This window comes from Phascolarctos cinereus, unplaced genomic scaffold (genome assembly GCF_003287225.1).
Source record: "Phascolarctos cinereus isolate Bilbo 61053 unplaced genomic scaffold, phaCin_HiC Scaffold_2;HRSCAF=192, whole genome shotgun sequence".
NCBI classification, from domain to species: domain Eukaryota; kingdom Metazoa; phylum Chordata; class Mammalia; order Diprotodontia; family Phascolarctidae; genus Phascolarctos; species Phascolarctos cinereus.
This window is the reverse complement of record NW_027555625.1, coordinates 333165727-333185316: the sequence shown is the minus strand read 5'-3', so window position 1 is coordinate 333185316 and position 19590 is coordinate 333165727.

Here is a 19590-nt window from a genome sequence, read left to right as displayed (position 1 = left end):
CCCCAAGGAACATTATCCTGAATTTCAGAACTATCAGGTCAAGGAAAAAATACTACAAGTGGCCAGAAAGAAACAAGTCAGATATTGGGGGTCACAATCAGGATCACACAGGACTTGGCAGCTGCAACATTAAAGAATCAGAGGTCATGGAACATGATATTCTGGAGGGCAAAGGAGCTAGGACTATAACCAAGAATCAGGTACCTGGCAATATTAAGCATAATACATCAAGGGGGGGGGGAGAATGGTCATTCAATGAAATAGAAGGACTTTAAGCCTTCATGAGGAAAAGACCAGAACTAAACCAAAAATTTGACCTCCAATATCAAGAGAGCATAAATAGGTAGCATCAGCAAGAAGCAGAAAAAGGGGGAAAGGGAAAAGAAAACATACAGGATTCAACAGAGTTAAACTGCTTACATCCATACATGGGAAGACAATACTTGTAACTCTTAAAAATTGTATCACCGACAGTACAGATAAAAGGAAAATACATAGACAGAGGGAATGGGTATAAGGCAAAGTTGAGGGAATTACATAAAAAAATTAAGGGATGAGAGAGTAGTACAATGAGTGCAGAAGGAAGGCAGAGGGAGAATGGGGTAAATTATTTCACATGAAGAGGTGCAAAAGACTTATTACAGTGAAGGGGAAGATGGGAGGGTGGGCGATGAGCATTGTTGAAACCTTATTCTCATCAGTATTGGCTCAAAGAGGGAACAATATACAGTTGAATATAGACATCTATCTTACCTAACAGGGAAGTAGGAGGGGAGAAGATTAAGATTAAGGGTGGGGGGATGACAGAAGGGAGCGCAGATCAAGGGAGGTGGTAGACAGAAGCAAAATACCAGTGAGGTGGGAAAGGGTGAAAGGAGAGAGAGGTCAAACAGGAGGAAGAATAGGACAGAGGGAAATAAACAGGTAGTAACCATAACTGTAAATGTAAATGAGATAAACTCTCCCATAAAACAGAAGTGGATGACAGAGTGGATCAAAAAACAGAATCCTACAAAATGTTGCTTACAAGAAACACACTTGAAGCAGAGAGATACACACTGTAAAGGAAAGAGGCTGGAGCAGAATCTATTATGCTTCAGCTAAAGTTAAAAAAGCAGGTGAAGAATCCTGATCTTAGACAAAGTAAAAGCAAAAAATAGACCTAATTAAAAGAGATAAGAAAGGAAACTACATCTTGCTAAAAAGGTACCATATAAAACAAAGCAATCAAACTAGAAAAGCAAAGAATATTCTACCTGTCAGATCTATGGGGAGGGGAAGAATTCATGACCAAATGAGAGATAGAGAGCATTATGAAATAAAGAATAGATAATTTTGATTATGTTAAATTAAAAGGCTTTTGTACAAACAAAACCAATGCAACCAAGATTAGAAGGAAAGCAGAAAGCTGGGAAATAATCTTTATAGCAAGTCTCTCTGATAAAGGCCTCACTTCTCAAATATATAGAGAACTGAGTCAAATTATAAGAATACAAGCCATTCTTCAATTAATAAACGGTCAAAGGATATGAACAGGCAGTTTTCAGATGAAGAAACCAAAGACAGGCATATGAAGAAGTGCTCTAAATCACTTTTGATTAGAGAAATGAAAATAAAAAGAACTTTGAAATACCACCTCACAACAATCAGATTGTCTAATATGACAAAAAAGGGAAATGATAAATGTTGGAGAGTATGTGGGAAAATTGGGATACTAATGCACTGTGGTGGAGTTGTGAACTGATCCAACCATTCTGGAGAGCAATTTGGAACTATGCCCAAAGGGCAACCAAACTGTGCATATGCTTTGATATAGCAATGCCACTGCTAGCTCTGTATCCCAAAAAGATCATAAAAAAGGGACGAGGACCTACCTATGCAAAAATATTTATAGCAGCCCTATTTATGGTGGCAAGATATTGGAAATTGAGAGGATATTCATCAATTGGAGAATGGCTGAACAAGCTGTGGTATATGAATGTAACTGAATATTGTTGTGCAGTAAGAAATGATGAACAGGCAGATTTCAGAAAAGCCTGGAAAGGCTTGCACAAACTGATGCCAAGTGAAAGGAACAAAACCGGGAGAACATTGGACACAGTATCAGCAACATTGCGTGGTGATCAACTATGAATGACTCAGCTCTTCTCAGCAACACAATGATCCAAGACAAGTACAAGGGACTCACAAAGGAAAATGCTCTCCACATCCAGATAAAGAACTGATGGACTCACTTACTTTATTCTTTCTTGTGTTTTTTTTTCCTTTTTATTTGTTTCTTCTTCCACAACTGTGACAAATATGGAAATATATTTCACATGATGGTGCATGTGTAAACTATATCAAACTGCCTACCATTTTCAGAAGAGGAGAGGGAAGGGAAGGAGGGAGAAAAACTTGGAACTCCAAATCTTGTAAAAATGAATGCTATATTCAACTGCTAGTGTATATTATTCCCTCTTTAAGCCAATACTGATGAGAATAAGGTTTCAACAATGCTCATCGCCCACCCTCCCATCTTCCCCTTCACTGTAATAAGTCTTTTGCACCTCTTCATGTGAAATAATTTACCCCATTCTACCTCTGCCTTCTTTCTTCACTTATCGTACTACTCTCTCATTCCTTAATTTTTTTATGTAATTCCCTCAATTTTGCCTTGTACCCATTCCCTCTGTCTATGTATATTCCTTCTATCTGTACTGTTGGTGATACAATTTTTAAGAGTTACAAGTACTGTCTTCTCTTGTAGGGAAAAAGCAGTTTAGCTCTATTGAATCCTGTATGTTTTCTTTTCCCTTTTTACCTGTTTTTGCTTCTTGCTGATGCTAACTGTTGATGTTCTTTTGATATTGGAGGTCAAATTTTTGGTTTAGTTCTGGTCTTTTCCTCATGAAGGCGTGACGTCTTTCTATTTTATTGAATGACCATTTTTCACCCTTAATGTATTAAATGTATTAAAAACTTTCTTGATATGTAATGGGGGAAAAATAAAATATTATTTCAATAATGCATTAAAAAATAATAAAATATAGTCTTCTATGAGAAACTATTCCTGTTCCCCCTTAAAAAGGGGGGTGGCATTAACAAGATGATTTGGACCCTCTTCACTGCCTGGCTACTTTGAGTGGGGAAGATATTTTACATTGTAAACCTCTGGGCAGGGACAGGCTTCAGGACTTCCTCACCTGGGCCAGCATGTGGCCCATAAATATAGGCCTCTGTTCTTTGTCTCTTTGCATTCATTCTTTTCCATGACAATCTGTTGCCAAATCTTTACAACAATTCTAGCATTTGTTTTCTCTGTATTTACAGCCACAACCCTAGTTCAGGCCCTTATAATCTCTCACCTGTACTCCTAAAATAGCCTTCAATTGGTCTCCTTACCTCAAATCTGCTCTAAGCCATCCTCCATTCGACCATCATGATGATTTTTTTCTAAACTATATATCTAAGTATGTCAACCCCCTGCTCAATGAGTTCCCATGATTCTCTATTATTTCTAAGATGAAATATCAAGGCCTCTATTTGGCACTTAAAGTTCTTTATAACTTGATTCCTTCCTACCATTCTAGCCCTCTTATACTTTACTCTCTTCCACAGACTCTATTATTCAGTCATGTCCAACTTTTCATGATCTCATTCATAGTTTTCTGGGCAAAGATACTGGAGTGGTTTGCCATTTCCTTCTACAACTCATTTTATAGATGAGGAAACTGAGGCAAATAGGATTAAGTGACTTGCCCAGAGTCACACAACTAGTAAGTATCCAAGGCCATATTTGTTTTTTAGTAATTTTTTTTGCAATTACATGTAAAAAACAATTTTAACATTCATTTTTAATAAAACTTTGAGTTCTAAATTGTCTCCCTCCTTCTCTCTCCCCCCTCAGGAGACAGTAAGCAATTTAATATAGGTTATATATGTGCAATCATGTAAAACATATTTCTATATTAATCATGTTACGAAAGAAGAAACAGAACAAAAGGAAAAATCTACCAAAAAAAAAAGGGAAAATAGTATGCTTTGATCTGCATTCAGAGTCCATCAGTTCTTTTTCTGGATGTGGATAGCATTTTCCATCATGAGTCTTTTGAAATTGGCTTGGATCATTGTATTGCTGAGAAGAGCTAAGTCAATAATACTTGATCATCACTCAATGTTGCTGTTACTGTGTACAGTGTTGTTCTGGTTCTGCTGAGGCCATATTTGAACTCAGGAAGATGAGTTTTCCAGGCCCAGCACTATGGAACCACATGCCTACGCACAAATTCAATGATGCAGCTATCCTGGTCTATTGCAGTTCTTCAAACATGACATTCCATCTTTTGTTTTTGTGTCTTTGTACCAGCTGTCCCCCATCCCTGAAAAACTCATTTACCTCAGCTCTGCCTCTTAGCTTCCTTGGCTTCCTGCAAGACTCAGTTCAAAGTCCATCTTCCTCAGGAGACATTTCCCAGTCCTCTCAACTACTAATGCCTTCCTTTTTCAGATTACCTTCCATTTCTCTGTATATATTGTATGCACACCTAGTTATTTACACGTTGTCTCCTCCCGCATTAGAACATCCACACCTCAAGGGCAAGGACTGTTTATTGTTATTTATATCTATATATATATATATATATATATAGATATATATATATATATATATATATATATGTGTGTGTATATATATGTATATGTGTGTGTGTATATATATATATGTGTGTGTGTGTGTGTATATGTATGTATGTATGTATGTATATACACCCAGAGCTTAGCAAAATGTGTGCAACATAATAAGCATGTAATAAAAGCTTCTTAGTTCATTAGCATGCATAAAATCTAAGCATAAGAAGAACAATGGGATGTGTTATCCTAAAGCCAACATGAAATCACTGGCAAGTGTATATAATAAACACAAAAATGTAAAGCAGGCATTCTGACATTTTTCCTTTTTCTCCTCGCTTTTGTTTTTGTCCCTCATTTTATTTGAATGGAAATGGAAAAGAAGAGCAAAGAGAATCCCATAACCTGAGCTGAAACATAGGAGCTGTTCCTGTAGGTTGGGGGGATAGGGGTAGAGTCTAAAAAAGTTGGACTTAGTCACAATCGGATATCAAAAGCTAACAGAAATCTTCTGGTCCCATAAGATCATTTTGGGGGGGGGGACAAAGGGCCTTGAAATTGCATCAGAAGAAAAAAAAGAAAATCAAAAGTCATTTACTTAACCTGTGGCATTCTACTGTTTGTTTGTTTGTTTGTTTGTTTGTTTGTTTGTTTTGGGGGGGGCAGTGATGTCTCATAGCTATGCACTAAAAGGGCTAAAGCTGTCCCTGTCAGGGAGAGGCTTTCTAGGTACTACATAACAGTAGATGATAGCAGAGATTAAAATAAATTCCTAAAGATTCTAAATGGCTGAACCTTAGAAGATGGCAACAAAAAGCAGCTTACCAAACATAAGATCACTCAAGGTGCCCATCATAAACATTCCAACAGAGCACAGAAGTAATAAAGCAGAGGTGATGTGCCCAGTAAACAGTAGAGACAAGACATTAGCAGAAAACTGCACAAGGACATCACCAGTGAGCATAAGCAGCTCTGCAATACTGATATGTCACCCTAGCCATGAATGCACCTTTACTCCTGCCACATGCCTCTTTTGTGCACGTTCCCTGGCTATACATATTCTGTGTGTGTGTGTGTGTGTGTGCTCTCCTACCTATGGGAAAGAGTATTCAGTCTATGAACAGGGGAGATCTTTTCTAATCTCTTTATTCTATCATATGACTAATACGTTACTTTTAATTAATGTTTGGCTAGGGCAGCTAGGTGGCATAGTGGATAGAGCTCCAGGCCTGGAGTCAGAAAGATTCCTCTTCCTGAGTTCAAATCCAGTCTCAGACACTTACTAGTTGTGTCACCCTGGGCAAGTCACTTAATCCTGTTTGCCTCAGTTTCCTCATCTACAAAATGAGCCAGAAAAGGAAATGGCATACCATTCCAGTATCTTTGCTAAGAAAATTTCAAATGGGGTCACAAAGAGTCAGACACGATTGAAAAATGTTTGGCTCATAAAAGTAAACACATTGTTGAGGGTTTGTGCACTATAGGTTTTGAGTGAGTGTTGACCCACAGAACGCCTCAGACCTGGAATAGTTTTTCTGTAGACCCACATGCGAGAAGGGTGGGATGTCACATGCTACATAAGAACAGGAACTTAGGAAAAGCTGGACAGGCTGTTCAATGAGATAAAACCTCTTGAACAAAGAAACTGTAATGAGTATTGAGATTAGATTTTAGAATAAAGTCATTATAGGGAATGGATTCCAACCTGATAAAAGACCTGCTTTAATTTTCCAGGGTTATTCCAACAACCCATTAGGCCCTTTTCCCAATTTCATTTTTATTCTCTTTCATCCTCTGAATGAGATAAAAGCCAATCCTTTGTTTCTATTTGTGAAACTTACCATAGAATTATTGAATCCTTGGCTATTAGGCTTCGAAGAGACCTGAGAGGTTATCTATTCCAACCCATATGTGAACAGGAATCCCCTTTATAGCAGGTGCCCATTGTAGATATGCTAAGGCAAACATGAGCTTACCACAAGAGACTCCCAGGCAACTGTGATGTAGTGGAAAAAAAAAACTCTGGATTTAAGTTAGAAGACCTGGCTTTGAGTCCTGGCTTCACCCTGATTTGAATTGTTTGACTTTGATCAAATTCCTCAATTTCCTCATTTGTGGAGTAGGGATAACTATACTTTCACTACCTTCCTCACAGGACTGCTATGAGGAAAATGTTAAAATGTTGCAGAAATAAGAACTATTATTATTGTACAAAACTTCCTGTCTCCTATCACCTAACTATAGCCAAACCAAGAAAGGAACTATGTCTCAAAGTCCCATTCCAAGCCCAGGCAGGCACCTGTCACCTGCTGTCAGTGCTAGGGACATCCTTGGAGTCCTGCCTGTTACGTCAGGAATGTTCAATTCAGAACAACCTTGCCAAAAATCTGTGGATCCCCCTTGGAAGGGACAGATGGTGTTTTGACAAATCTGTATTCAAGGATAAGAGGCAGTCACAAACCAGGACGATTCATGTGGAAAGAAAGAGCGAGCTTGGTTTAAAAAAAAAAGGATAAGACATCAAAATGCTTAATCCCTACTCCTTTCCTAGAATCTGAGCTGGAAGGGACATAGAAGGCGTCCAGTCCAACTTCCCACCCTCTGAGAACTTGTCCAACTCTGACATTCTGATTTCTGTGTCCTAAGGTTTCATTCAGCCTCTCAAACTGAAGATGCCCTCTTCTCTACTGATTGGCAAATCCCTAGCTGGAACCTATTTCACAAGAAAATAATGCCCAAACCATCTTGGTTTCACTCTGGCTCTATCCCCTTACTCTCTGGAATTCTCTGCCTCCTCATCAGCAGTCCTTGCCCCAGGGATGTCCCTATCCTGAGTAGAATATAAGCTTCTTAAGGGAAGGGACCAGTTTTTTTTCCTGTTATTTGTATCCCCTATATGTAAAGCATATAGTAAGTATTTAATAAATACTTTGTCTATCTATCTATGACAGCTAGCTCCCCAGTAGGGTGAGTTACCCAGCAGGATGAGTTACTCTAATTAAATGAGTTTAAATTTCCCTTTAGAAACTAGCTGTTTTAAAGTGCTATTTTGGAAGAGACCCTTCCTCCAAACAGCTTGTGAGGAAGGGGCCCCTCTCTGGAGAAGCAGGGCCAAAACTGTCGGAGATGAGCTGTAGCTGTTGCTAGGGAGATGCTAAGAAGGATTTTATGCAAATTTGGGGGACAGTGTTCTGGAACAGGGGGTTGAGGATTTTTGTAGAAAGGAAAATAAAATCTAAAAACTCTTAGCTGTCTCTGCATAATTATCATTCTAAGTTAAATACTCCCCACATAAATAGATTTGCTTTTGTAGCATCTGGGGGACAACCTCATAGGTAGGACCCCAGAAAAGCTATGCTAGGTTTGAGGCACTCTATGGGTCAGCACCCACTTAAAAACATAGCCCATGAGCCCCCATCAATATGTTCGCTTTTGTCAGCCAACCCAAAGACATATTAGTTCAGTATAAAAGGTATTCAATCAAAAACCATTGCAAACAAATGATAAGGAAAGATTCCCACCATTTCATTCTGCATAGACATAGGATACACTATCATTGGAGGAAGGAACATATTGAAGACATATGTGTAGAAATATGTGACATGGATACACTTGTGGCTGGGACAACCCACACCTCTAGTCTATAGAACTACCAATGTCTGGTGACATCATCATTTTGCTCTCTGTCTCATGTGAGTGTCATCTGCTGGGCTTCAGCTTTTCAAAGCTATCTGTGACTCTCTATTCCCATTTACCAAAATATGGTGACTTAAAAACCTCTCTCTGAAAAGGGTAGGTTGAAATTTTTTTAGTTAGTAGCCAAGATTGTGATGTACCAAATCTAGCCAGAAGAGGAAACAAAAGCCAGCCAAATGCCCCAGGTTTAAACTAAATCTATTCTTTTGATAGACCTTTGTCAAGGGCAACTAAATTGCACAGTGGATACAATGCAAGGACTGGATTTAGGAAGACTCCTCTTCTTAAATTCAAATCTGGCCTCAGACACTTAGTAGCTGTGTAACCCTGGGCAAGTTACTTAATCCTGTTTGCCTCAGTTTCCTCATCCATAAAAAAACAGCTGGAGAAAGACATGACAAACCGCTCCAGTAGCTTTGCCAAGAAAACCCCAAATGGCACTGCAAAGAGTCTGACACGACTGAAAAATAACTGAACAACCAAAGTCCTTTGTCTGATGCTGATTTATAAGCCATGGTCCCAGACTTACATCCCACAAATCTATTTTGAAAAACAACAACAACACCAACAACAACAAAAGTTGTGTAGAGGCTGAGGTGCTGAAGTGAATCTTACTTCAAAGAGGCTTTTTGATTAGCATGCAAATGCAACTAAGTCAGAACAAAAGCTGAGTTAAGAAAGCTAGGATATTGCCTTCCATTCTTCCTTGTTCCAGAAGTCCTGTCTTTATTATGCATATGTGCCTGCTAGAAAATCCCTGCCCTTGAACTTCATTTTGACAAATGGAAAAAAAGCAACTTCAATGGTTTCCCTACACTGTTTCTATTTCTGTTTTCTGTTTCTATAGAACAGAAAGCTCTACTGGGCACGTAAAGTTCCAGAAATTCAAGATCACACTGTTATCCCGACTCAGTTATTTGGCGGTCAAATCACCATGGTACTAGCAGAGCTTTGTGTTTCAATAAAATTAGAGGGGGCACTTCCTGATATATCTACCTAGAGAGATAGAGATACTGATTATCATCATTATCAGGTCTGAATATAATTGCAACTGTTAATGAGAGAGAGGAAGAAAATTATAGAAAACTGGAAGAAACCTTAGAACATGGAGCATAGAACAGCAAAGCTGGAAATTACCTTGGAAAAGAGAACATAAAAGGTTAGAGCTGGAAAGAACTTAGAACATAGAATCTTAGAGCTAGGCGGAGCCTGAGAAGACAGAATGTTAAAATGGAATGGGAACTTAGAATATGGATTGTCAGAGCTAGAGGGTCATCTAATCCAGACCCCTCATTTTACAGATGTAAAGACACAGCACAGATAAGTGGCAAAGTTGGGACAGAAACCTTTCAGGTCCCCGAATTCCAGTCCACGGCATGCCATGTGCCTTGCCTAGAGCCACCCATCTTGTATCTTGATGCCTACCAGGCAGGAAACTGAGGTCTACTGGGGATTTGGGCTCCATCCCATTTGGAGAATAAGAAAATGGCTATCAGGCTGGAGATGAAATAATCCAAGAAGGACCAAAGAAGAGAATCTGGTTTAATTGACTAATTACCAGTAGAGTTTTCCATCCCTCTCTCCCTTAGAAATATCTCCCCTCTCCCCTCCCCCCAGGAAAAAGCCCTGGACTAGAAAGAGTCAAGATTCAGCAGGCTGACCCTTCTTTCTGCCACTTACTGACTGTGTGACCATATTCAAATCACTTCCCTTTCTGTGCCTCAGTTTTCTCCTCTGCAAAATGAGAATTATTATAATTGTACTACCCACTTCATAGTTAATATGAGGAACAAAAGAAATAATAGAGCCCATTTCAGCTTGGAATTCCCAGGGATTGCATTCCCAGGTCATAGGGAATACTATTTATACTTTTATACTATAAAGAGGCATAAAGGAAGATAAGGATAGAGCTAGAAAGAACTTTACATTGGTTTTCTAGTCCAACTCCTTAATATTAAAGATGAGTAAACAGATGCCTAGGGAAATACCATGACTTGACTAAGATCACAGAGGCCATGAATGGCAGAGCCACTCCAAATGCAGCACTCTTTGCACTGGGTCACTTGACATTAGTGGAGGAAACCATAATGTAAAGGTGAGCTCTTGCTATAATTGTTAGCATAATTCTCAGCAATTTCTCTGAGGTTTTATTTTTTTCCTTCCTCTTCCCTTCCCTTCAGCTCCTCCTGCCTCTACTGCTCATGACCTTTTTGTAGTTTTTGAAGGATGTTTGCTGTTAACTGGCCAGAGTACTTTGCTCCATGCCTAGAGCTCTTCAGAAGGAAGGTGCTGTACAAATTGAATACATGAATAAAAAATTAGTCAACAGTAACTGAAGCACATCCTCTCACTCCTCCCACCCTGTGCCAGCCTGAGCCAAGAACTGCGGAGAAGAGAACAAAGCCATTTCGTGATATTCCCAGCCCTGCAAGAATGCAACCTCTAAAGAAGAAGGTAGCACTGGTATTTGGGAGGCCTAGAAGTCTGGACACTGCCATTATTTGCTTGTGACTTTAGGCAGGTCATTGCCCATCTCCAGATCCTCATCTGATAAAAAGAGGTTTGCTGGATGACCTCTAAGGTTCCTTCTAGCTCTGACATCCTCATTTCTATGACTACATATTCTGATGGAAATATAATTGATGACTTTAATTGGGGTCATAGGACTCCCTTCCACCCTAGAGTAAAAATGTAGAAATGTAGTTTTCTATCAAGCAGTATTTCTCCCAGAGACACTGAGTGTGTCACCCAGGTAGAGAACTTCAGAGCAAAGCATGGTGGAAAGGAAAGAGCCTTAGACTGGGAACCAGGAGATCAGAGCTCTAGTCTTGGCTTTTCCACTGGCTGACTTTTTGACCTTAAGTGCATCACTTCAACTCCATGAGCCTCAGTTTCCCCATGTGTAAAATGAGCTGGTTCAATGAAATGAGTTCGAAGTTTGCTTCTCTTTATAACAGCCTATATTCTATATTCTAAGGTCCTCCCACCTATTCTCAGCCATGTTCTAAGGTTTATTCCTATGTTGATATTCTATAGCTCTAAAATTCTATGAAAAATTGTGATCCTGTCATTGCCCAAGAGTCCAAAGCACTTGAGCTCTCTATAACACTGTGGGAAGCCTGAAATTGTGAAAGGCTTCTAACATACCAAGGGAGGCAGAGGTAAGACATATAAGGGCCTACCATGTCTTTGGAGTTAAAAAGAAGAAAGAGGACTCAGATTTTACTTCTAAGACAGGTTGTTTTGCTCTTATTGCAAAGCTTCAAGAAAATAAAACCATCACCCACAGCAAAGCATCATCCCACTCAATTGGCGAGAAGAGGCAGTTGCCAGGTGCCCACTTAAACATCCATGAAATGCAATTTGTTTCCAATTGGATTTGCTAAATGTCCTTTCTTCCTCCTCTCTAGTTTCTCACCTGGTGTTCACACATCTTTTCATAGAATCCTAGAATCCCAGAGCTGGAGTGGTCTTTAAGAACTCAAAACAGAGAACTAGATGTGATCTTGGAACAGAGAACTAAAAATGTCAGTGTTAGAAAGGACCTCAAAACACAAAAGATAGTCAGAGCTGGGAAGGACTTTAGAATATGGAGCGCAGGGTGTAAGACCTGGGAGGGACTTTAAAACAAAATCTCAAAGCCAAAAGGGGCATTATTAGCCAGAACATAGAACATAAATGTCAGAGCTAACAAGGATCTTAGAACATTAGATGTCTGAGTTGAAAGGAACCTTCTCTAATGCTATTCCCTATGCTTGGGATAGCTTCCCTTTCCCTCTTTGCCTGGTCATTGGTCTTTACTTAAGACCACTCTCTCTTCTCCCTCTAGGGAAGAGGAGCTCACTACTTTCAGAGGGAGCCTATTCGATGCTTGGACAGCTCTAGTTGCTTCAAAGGGTCTTTCTTTTTGAATCAAAATCTGCCTTTCTACAACTTCTACCTAGGACTCCAAGCTCTATCCTCTACAGCCAAGCAGGGTCAATCTAATCATGTGGTCATAGGATAAAAAAAATTGGAGCTGGAATATTTCAGGGGCCACCTAGTCCAAGCCCCTCAGCACTACATGGTGGTCCTTCAGATACTTGAAGACATTATCACATAGCCCCTTTAAGTCTCTCTCTTCCCTGGGCCAAACATCCCCTAGCTTCTTTAATTGGTTCTTCATAGCACGATTAAACTAGAGGCATTTTACTTCCTTCAGAGATTTTTTACACACTTCCTGAATGAAGCCTCTCCAGGTGCATTGTGAGAAGGTTGCTTCTGAGACATCAAAGTGACTGACAGAGCCATACGGGAGGGTGGGGGAATAGTGAGGGGAGGGGAGGAGGCAAAGAGGGCTGCTATATGTCCAAGACCATCCAGCCATCTCATCATGCTACCAGAAGCCTAATATAGGAGAGTGTCCCAAAGGCAACATAAGGTATACAATCAAAGTCACCCTGTCCCCGATAGTATCTATTATTGGCAAAATCATATGGAGGTTTTCTGTATGTGCTTTGTTGAGAGCTGCCAGGTTGTCCCTATCTGATGAAATTTTAAAAGAAGAAAAAAGCCTTGAAGTAAAAAGAGAAAAAATGAGTGTTTCAAAGCTCCAAATTTCTTGGATCTTTCAAAGCCTTCTTTAGGAGCAGATTAACCCCTTTCCAGGCTTTCAGTGCACCATTCTGCAGGGGATGACAAAGCAGTTCTCCTCTACTACTAGAACAGAAAGCTCTGCCCATGGCTGGTGACGCAGTGACAACTTCTGTATCTGAAAACAAAACAGGCTTCTGCCCCCAGAGGTAGTGAACTCCCCATCATTGGAAGTATTCAAGCAGAGACTGGGTGACTCCCTATTTGGTGTACTACAGATGAGATTCGTGAATCAGGTGGGAAGTGAGACTAGATGATGTCTGGGGTCTCTTCCTGCTCTAGAATTCTGTGAGCTTAATCCCATTCCCACATAAGACAGCATGGCTTCAATCATGGTAAAAAGAAAAACTTGATTTCATCCCTGAAGAGTTAAAATCCAGTTGTTCTAAAATGGGTCTGACAATTCCAAAGGACCCATGACGGAAAATGCTCTCCACCTCCAGACAGAGAACTGGTGAACTATGAGTACAAATTAGATCGTACTTTTCTTACTTGCTTTATTATTTTTTTTTTGCAACATGGCTAATATGGAAATATGTTTTGCATGATTTCCCAGGTATAATGGGTATCATATTGTCTACCTTCTCACTGAGCAAGGAAGTGGCTGCAAGGAAGGAGAGAATTTGGAACTCAAAATTTTTCAAAATGAATGCTAGAAATTAATAGATAGCTAGATGGAAACAATTTTTAAAAAAATAAAATGGGTCTGAGATTGGTCTTTTGGGTGTGCATACTTCGGTCAAGAGCTGGACTGAAGAAAACTAATGTGGGCCCCACAAACTCTAATCTCACTAATAATGCAGCACAGTGGAATGACAACTGGATATGAAATCAGAAGAACTTAGTAGGCACTTAGTAGCTGTGTGACATTAGGCAAGTTTTTTGACCTCTCAGAAACTCTGCTCCTTCATTAGAAAAATGAGAAAAGCAGTGCACACACAGTCCTCCTCCACCTCTGATGCTTTGGCCTGGCACAGAGGTGACCCTGGATTCTGAAGACTGTCAATCAATCAATCAGCAAGTATCTGTCAAGTATCTCCTTTGTGTAGGCACTGTGGATACAAATGTAGCCCCTCTCCTCATGTAGTTTCTGTTCGATTGGGGCTGGAGGGAAGGTATGATATGTTCACAGATATTTAAGAAATAGAGACTAGGCCTGTGACTTCATTGATCTAGGGAATTCTTATTAGGGAAGCCCCCTTTACCAATGCAGATTGCCACCTTCTCTAAAACTTAGAGTGTTAGCTGTCTGGAACACTGAATGTTAAGTGACTTGTCCAGGGTCACACAGCCAGTATATCAGTCAGAGGGAGGACTTGAACCCAGGTCTTCCAGCTCTGAGGTCAGTTCTCAATCTCTCATCACTGCCTCTCGTCACACCACTCTGCTTCTCACTGGAAAGAAGTAATGATAATAACAAACACAAGAACAACTAATTTTTTTTCCTTTTTAGGCAATTGGGATTAAGTGACTTGACCAGGGTCACACAGCTAGTAAGTTTCCAGTGTTTGGTCTGAGCCCAGATTTGAACTCAGGTCCTCCTGATTTCAGGGCCAGTGCTCTATCCACTGCACCACCTAGCTGCCCCAATAACTAACTTTTGTATGGTGTTTTAAGGTTCACAAAGGGTTTTACAAATATCTCATTTGATCCTCACAATAATGGGTGGAGGTGGGTGCTATTATTACCCCCATTTTACAGATCAGAAGACTGAGACAGACAGAGGTTAAGTGACTGGGAATTATTTGAGGTCAGTTTTGAATTCAGGTCTTCCAGCTCCAGGTCCAGTGCTCTCTGTCCACGGTGCCATCTAGCTGTCTGTAAGTAAATGTAGTATGTATACTACCTACCTTTTCTTTGTAGCCACCCAGTGATTCCTAGCTATTGGCCCAGAGTCTTCACAGCCTAAATCAGACATTATCCCCAATAATAACCCCTCCTCTTTAGGAAGGGGATGGGAGAGGTCCTGGGCCAACTGTTCCCAAAGCAAACTCCTAAGCTGAGGAGCTGTGCTATGGGAATCCAGAGGGCCTGAATTTCCCACTTCCCTAGCATCTGGCACAGTTTAGCAGGTTACCATGGTATCATTCACCAGAAGCCTGGGGAGATAGTGACAGGAAAGCTGGAGAGCAGAGGGGACCACCATCTGTCTACATGGATTTCAGCAGAATTGCTTCCACATGAAATTGTCAGTGAGACCAAAAAGCTGAGAGGGAAAAAAACAAGATTCCTAAATCATAAGATCATAGAATTTGGAACTGGAAAGGAAATTAGAACACAACCTGGAATTGTGAGAGCTGGCAGGGACCTTCAAGGCCATCCAGTTAAACCACTTTATTTCACAATGAGGAAAGTGAGACTCACATCCAAGGTCAGAGAAGCAGTATGGGACAGAGCTGAGATTCGCATCCAGAGTTATACTCCAAATTCTCTGCTCTTTCCATTGCAACACGCTGCCTCCTCTAAGAATACAAATGGCTCCAGATTAATGTAATGACCTTCATTCTCTGATAACATAGACAGGCTAAGAAAGGGAACATTAAAGGCTGGAAACAATCCCATCTCCAGTCCTATCAAGTCAGAGCTTCTTTCATGCTAGGAGTGAGCACTGAAATGGGCCTCAGGAAACCTAGGGGCCAGCTCCCAACCCCAACCCACAGCAACTCGTAGGCCTGTTTTCTCTTCTATTGGATGAGATGGTCCCTAAGATAATCTTCCAGTGCTGGCACTCTGGGTTTCTAACCTTCCATTTTCAAGAAAGCAGAGACTGAAAGTAGAGGGACACATTTTTTCCCTTCTAAAATCTCCTTTTGACCTTAACTGCTATTGCAGCCTCTCCCATATTGGTCTGCTTGAAGGCTGTGACAGGCTTGCCTAGAGTGAATTGAGCAGGGAGACCATGAGACTTAGAAGGGTCCTGGGGGACTCAAGTAGCTGCAATTTTGATCAAGCTGCAATTAATACACAATCTGCAGTGTCTAAATGAGGATTTATTTTTTGCTCTTTGATTAACTGACAGCTTAATGTTTAATTTTTTTTATTTAGTCCTTGGCACACACGCTTATTTTCAAGATTAGCTGGCCTTTGGTTACAAGAAATGGGTTACATTTCCATACTAGCCACAAAGCCAAACTGTCCCGTGGATACTCAGTATAGGAAGGGTTTTGAAATAGCCTTCTGGGGCCTCATTTTCATTAGTCAACCTCAGGACCCTCAATGAGACCAGTTAGTGGTCCTCTCACTCCCTCTTCTCATCCTTCCTCTTTCTGTTCCTCCTTTCCCTTCGTTGTCTCTCACTATTGCACTCACCATCTAGAACAAATTATACTTCCTTTTTCTGTTCCTCAGTCATCTTCTCTATAAAATAAGGAGGTTAGAGGAAATGAGCTAAAGTCCCTTCCAACTTTGACATTATACATCCTATATTTTAAGGTCCCTTCTAGCCCTAATTTTGTAACTCATGAAAAATAAAGGTTGAAGCAGTGCAGCTAGTAGGTCTATATCCCAAAGAAATCATAAAAAAAGGAAAAGGACCTACAAAAATGTTTATAGTAGCTCTTTTTGTGGTGGCAAAGAATTGGAAATTGGGAGGATGCCCATCAATTGGGGAATGGCTGAACGTGTTGTGGTATATGAATGGAATGGAATACTATTGTGCTATAAGAAATGATGAGCAGGCAGATTTCAGAAAAACATGAAAAGACTTCTATGGTCTGATGCTGAGTGAAGTGAGCAAAATCAGGAGAACATTGTATACAGTAACAGCCACAATATATGATGACTGACTTTGATACACTTAGCTCTTCTCAGCAATGCAAGGATCTAAGATGATTCCAAAGGACTCGTGATGGAAAATGCTATCCACATCCAAAGAAAGAACTGATGGAGTCTGAATGCAGATAGAAGCAGACTATTTTCACTTTTTTTTGTGGTTCTATTCTTTTGGTCTGTTTCTTCTTTCACAACATGACTAATATGAAAATATCTTTTACATGGCTGTACATATATAACCTATATCAAATTGCTGAGAGAGGAAGAAAAATTTAGAACTCAAAATTTTTTTTAAATAAATGTTTAAAATCATCTTTACATGTAATTGGAAAAAAATAAAATACTGTTTAAAAAGAAGAAGAAGGGTTGAGTAGTGGCTACTGTGCTTGACTTGGAGTTACAAAATACCTGGGTTCAAATCTTAGCTATGTGACCAAAGGCAGGTCACTTTTTAAAAAATCTCTAAGTTTCCCCAGTTTCCCCACCTATAAAATGAAGTGTATTCTTAGAGGAGGCAGCCTACCTCACAAAATTACGTATTTCAAATGAGATTGAGTGCTTTGCAAACTCTGAAGCATGTATAAATATCAGTTATTATTCTGAGTTCTCTTTATTCTTAGATTATAGAGTCTTTCAGTTGGAAGGGACCTCAGATATTATCTAGTCAAATTCTCTCATTTCACGGATTAAGAAACTGAAGCTCAGAGAGGGTAAGGAACTTCCACAAGGTCACAAAGCTAACAAGTGACAAAGCTGAGACTCCACTTAAAACTTCTGATTTCAGTGCTATTTCCGCTATATCAAACTACTTCCCACAAGGGAATTAATTAGTTGATCCAGCTGTCTTCTCCCAGGAAGCCTTTCCCAGGAAGATTTCCCCACTCCTAAGGACCTTTCCTTCTCTTGACCTTACAAAGCACTTGACTTGTACCTCTCCATGGTGCTTCTCATGTAATATTGTGTCATACAGTGCCTGTATTTGTGTCTTATCCACCTAGATTGCCTGCTTTATGAAGACAGCTTCTATGTCTATCTCCCACAGCACCTAGGAGACTACCTCCATTGGTAATTTGATTTAATCAAATCATAGAACTTTTTGAACTGGTAGGGAACTTAAATGTCACCTAACATAATTCCTTCCTTTTACAGATGAGGAAACTGAGGCCCAGAGAGGTGAGTGATTTGCCCAAGATTACAGAATGAGTTGCCAACAGGACCAAGGGTAGAACTAGACTCCCCATCTGTGGCTCTTTTCCCTATAGCACATTGTGCCCCCTCCCAAACCTCTTTTTTCTTTTCTCATTTCTCCCCTTCTGCCTGCCCAGAGCCTAGCTAGGGTCCTGAGGCTTCTGGTGAAGAAGACTTAGCCCTGCTGGGGGCACTCAAAGCTATTCTCTCAGCACAGTAAAACCTCAGATTCCCTTTGGAATACTTGAAATGAGAAGGTCTTGAGAGGGGAATTTATTCATCCAATATCACACAGTTAGGAAGCAGCAGAACTCAAGAGTTGAACACAGACCATTCTGACTCCAGGTGCTGCCCGCTGTCTGGAACCATCTGGGTAGGCAAGGCCCAGTAGCCTAGAAGTAGTTTCTGTTGTCCCAGATGATCCCCCTGTTGAGCATCCTATCACAGGCTGGATGCCCTAGTTAGCCAGCACCCTGAGGACCAGCCCCGGGGAGCAAAGCAATTTCTGGGCCATCAGCAAACAGACTGCCAGTCCTCTGATCATTTTCATTCCCCAGGCCCTCAGCAGAAACTGGATCCACCAGGGAACTGACTGGTTGATTTCACATTTATTGTGCCTGTTTCTTCCCAGGAAATCTAGGGACGTGTCTGCTAAATGAGAGCTGCAGTGAGAGAGAAGATGCCTCAGTTCCAGCCCGGGCTCTACCAGTTAACTGGTTGTGTGACCTGAGTCAGACCATGTCCTCCCTCTGAGTCTCATTCTCCTCTGTTGTAAAATAAGTCGGGGGCAGGGGTTGCACTAGAGGATCCCTGGAAGGTCACTTCCAGCTCCAGCCTGCTGTGAGCCACAGAGACTATGGAGAAATTACTACATTCACTGAAACTGTATGTGCTGAAGAGATATGGAATCAAGGAAGCAAACAAGCAGGGTGAGAAAAAGAAAAGATCAACAAGCTGAGAAATGGCCACTCTACCCACTTGTAGGCACTTACACAAATGGAACTGAGAGGAAAAATTTCCCCTGCTGATCCTATAATAGATTCCAGCTAGATGGTGTGGTGGATAGAGTGTTGGACTTGGGCTCAAAGAGAATTGAATTTGGGGCAGCTAGGTGGCACAGTGGATAGAGCACGAGCCCTGAAGTCAGGAGGACCTGAGTTCAAATCCGGCCTCAGACCAAACACTTAACACTTACTAGCTGTGTGACCCTGGGCAAGTCATGTAACCCCAATTGCCTCACCAAAAAGAGAGAGAGAGAGAGAGAGAGAGAGAGAGAGAGAGAGAGAGAGAGAGAGAGAGAGAGAGAGAATTGAATTTGAATCCAGCCTCAGACATTTACTAGCTGTGTGACTCTGGGCAAGTCACTCAACTGCTGTCTGCCTCAGTTTCCTTATTTGTAAAATGGGGATAATAAATGAAGTAAATGTAAAGTGCTTTGCAAAGCTTAAATGCTAGTTCTCATTATTATCATCATTGTTTGAAAAGGAAACCTGATGTTCTCTACTCATGATGTACAGGCTGAAGAATGGAGTAAATTTCAGCTGGATGCTAGCTAGACCCTGCCGTGAAACTTAAGACCAGCCAACTGAAGTGCAGTGATGCAGACAAAAGAGCACGAGTCTGGGGTCCAAAGACCAGGGTTCAATCCTGGCTCTGCCAATGATCTGCCTAAGCATGACCTCGGTCAAATCAATT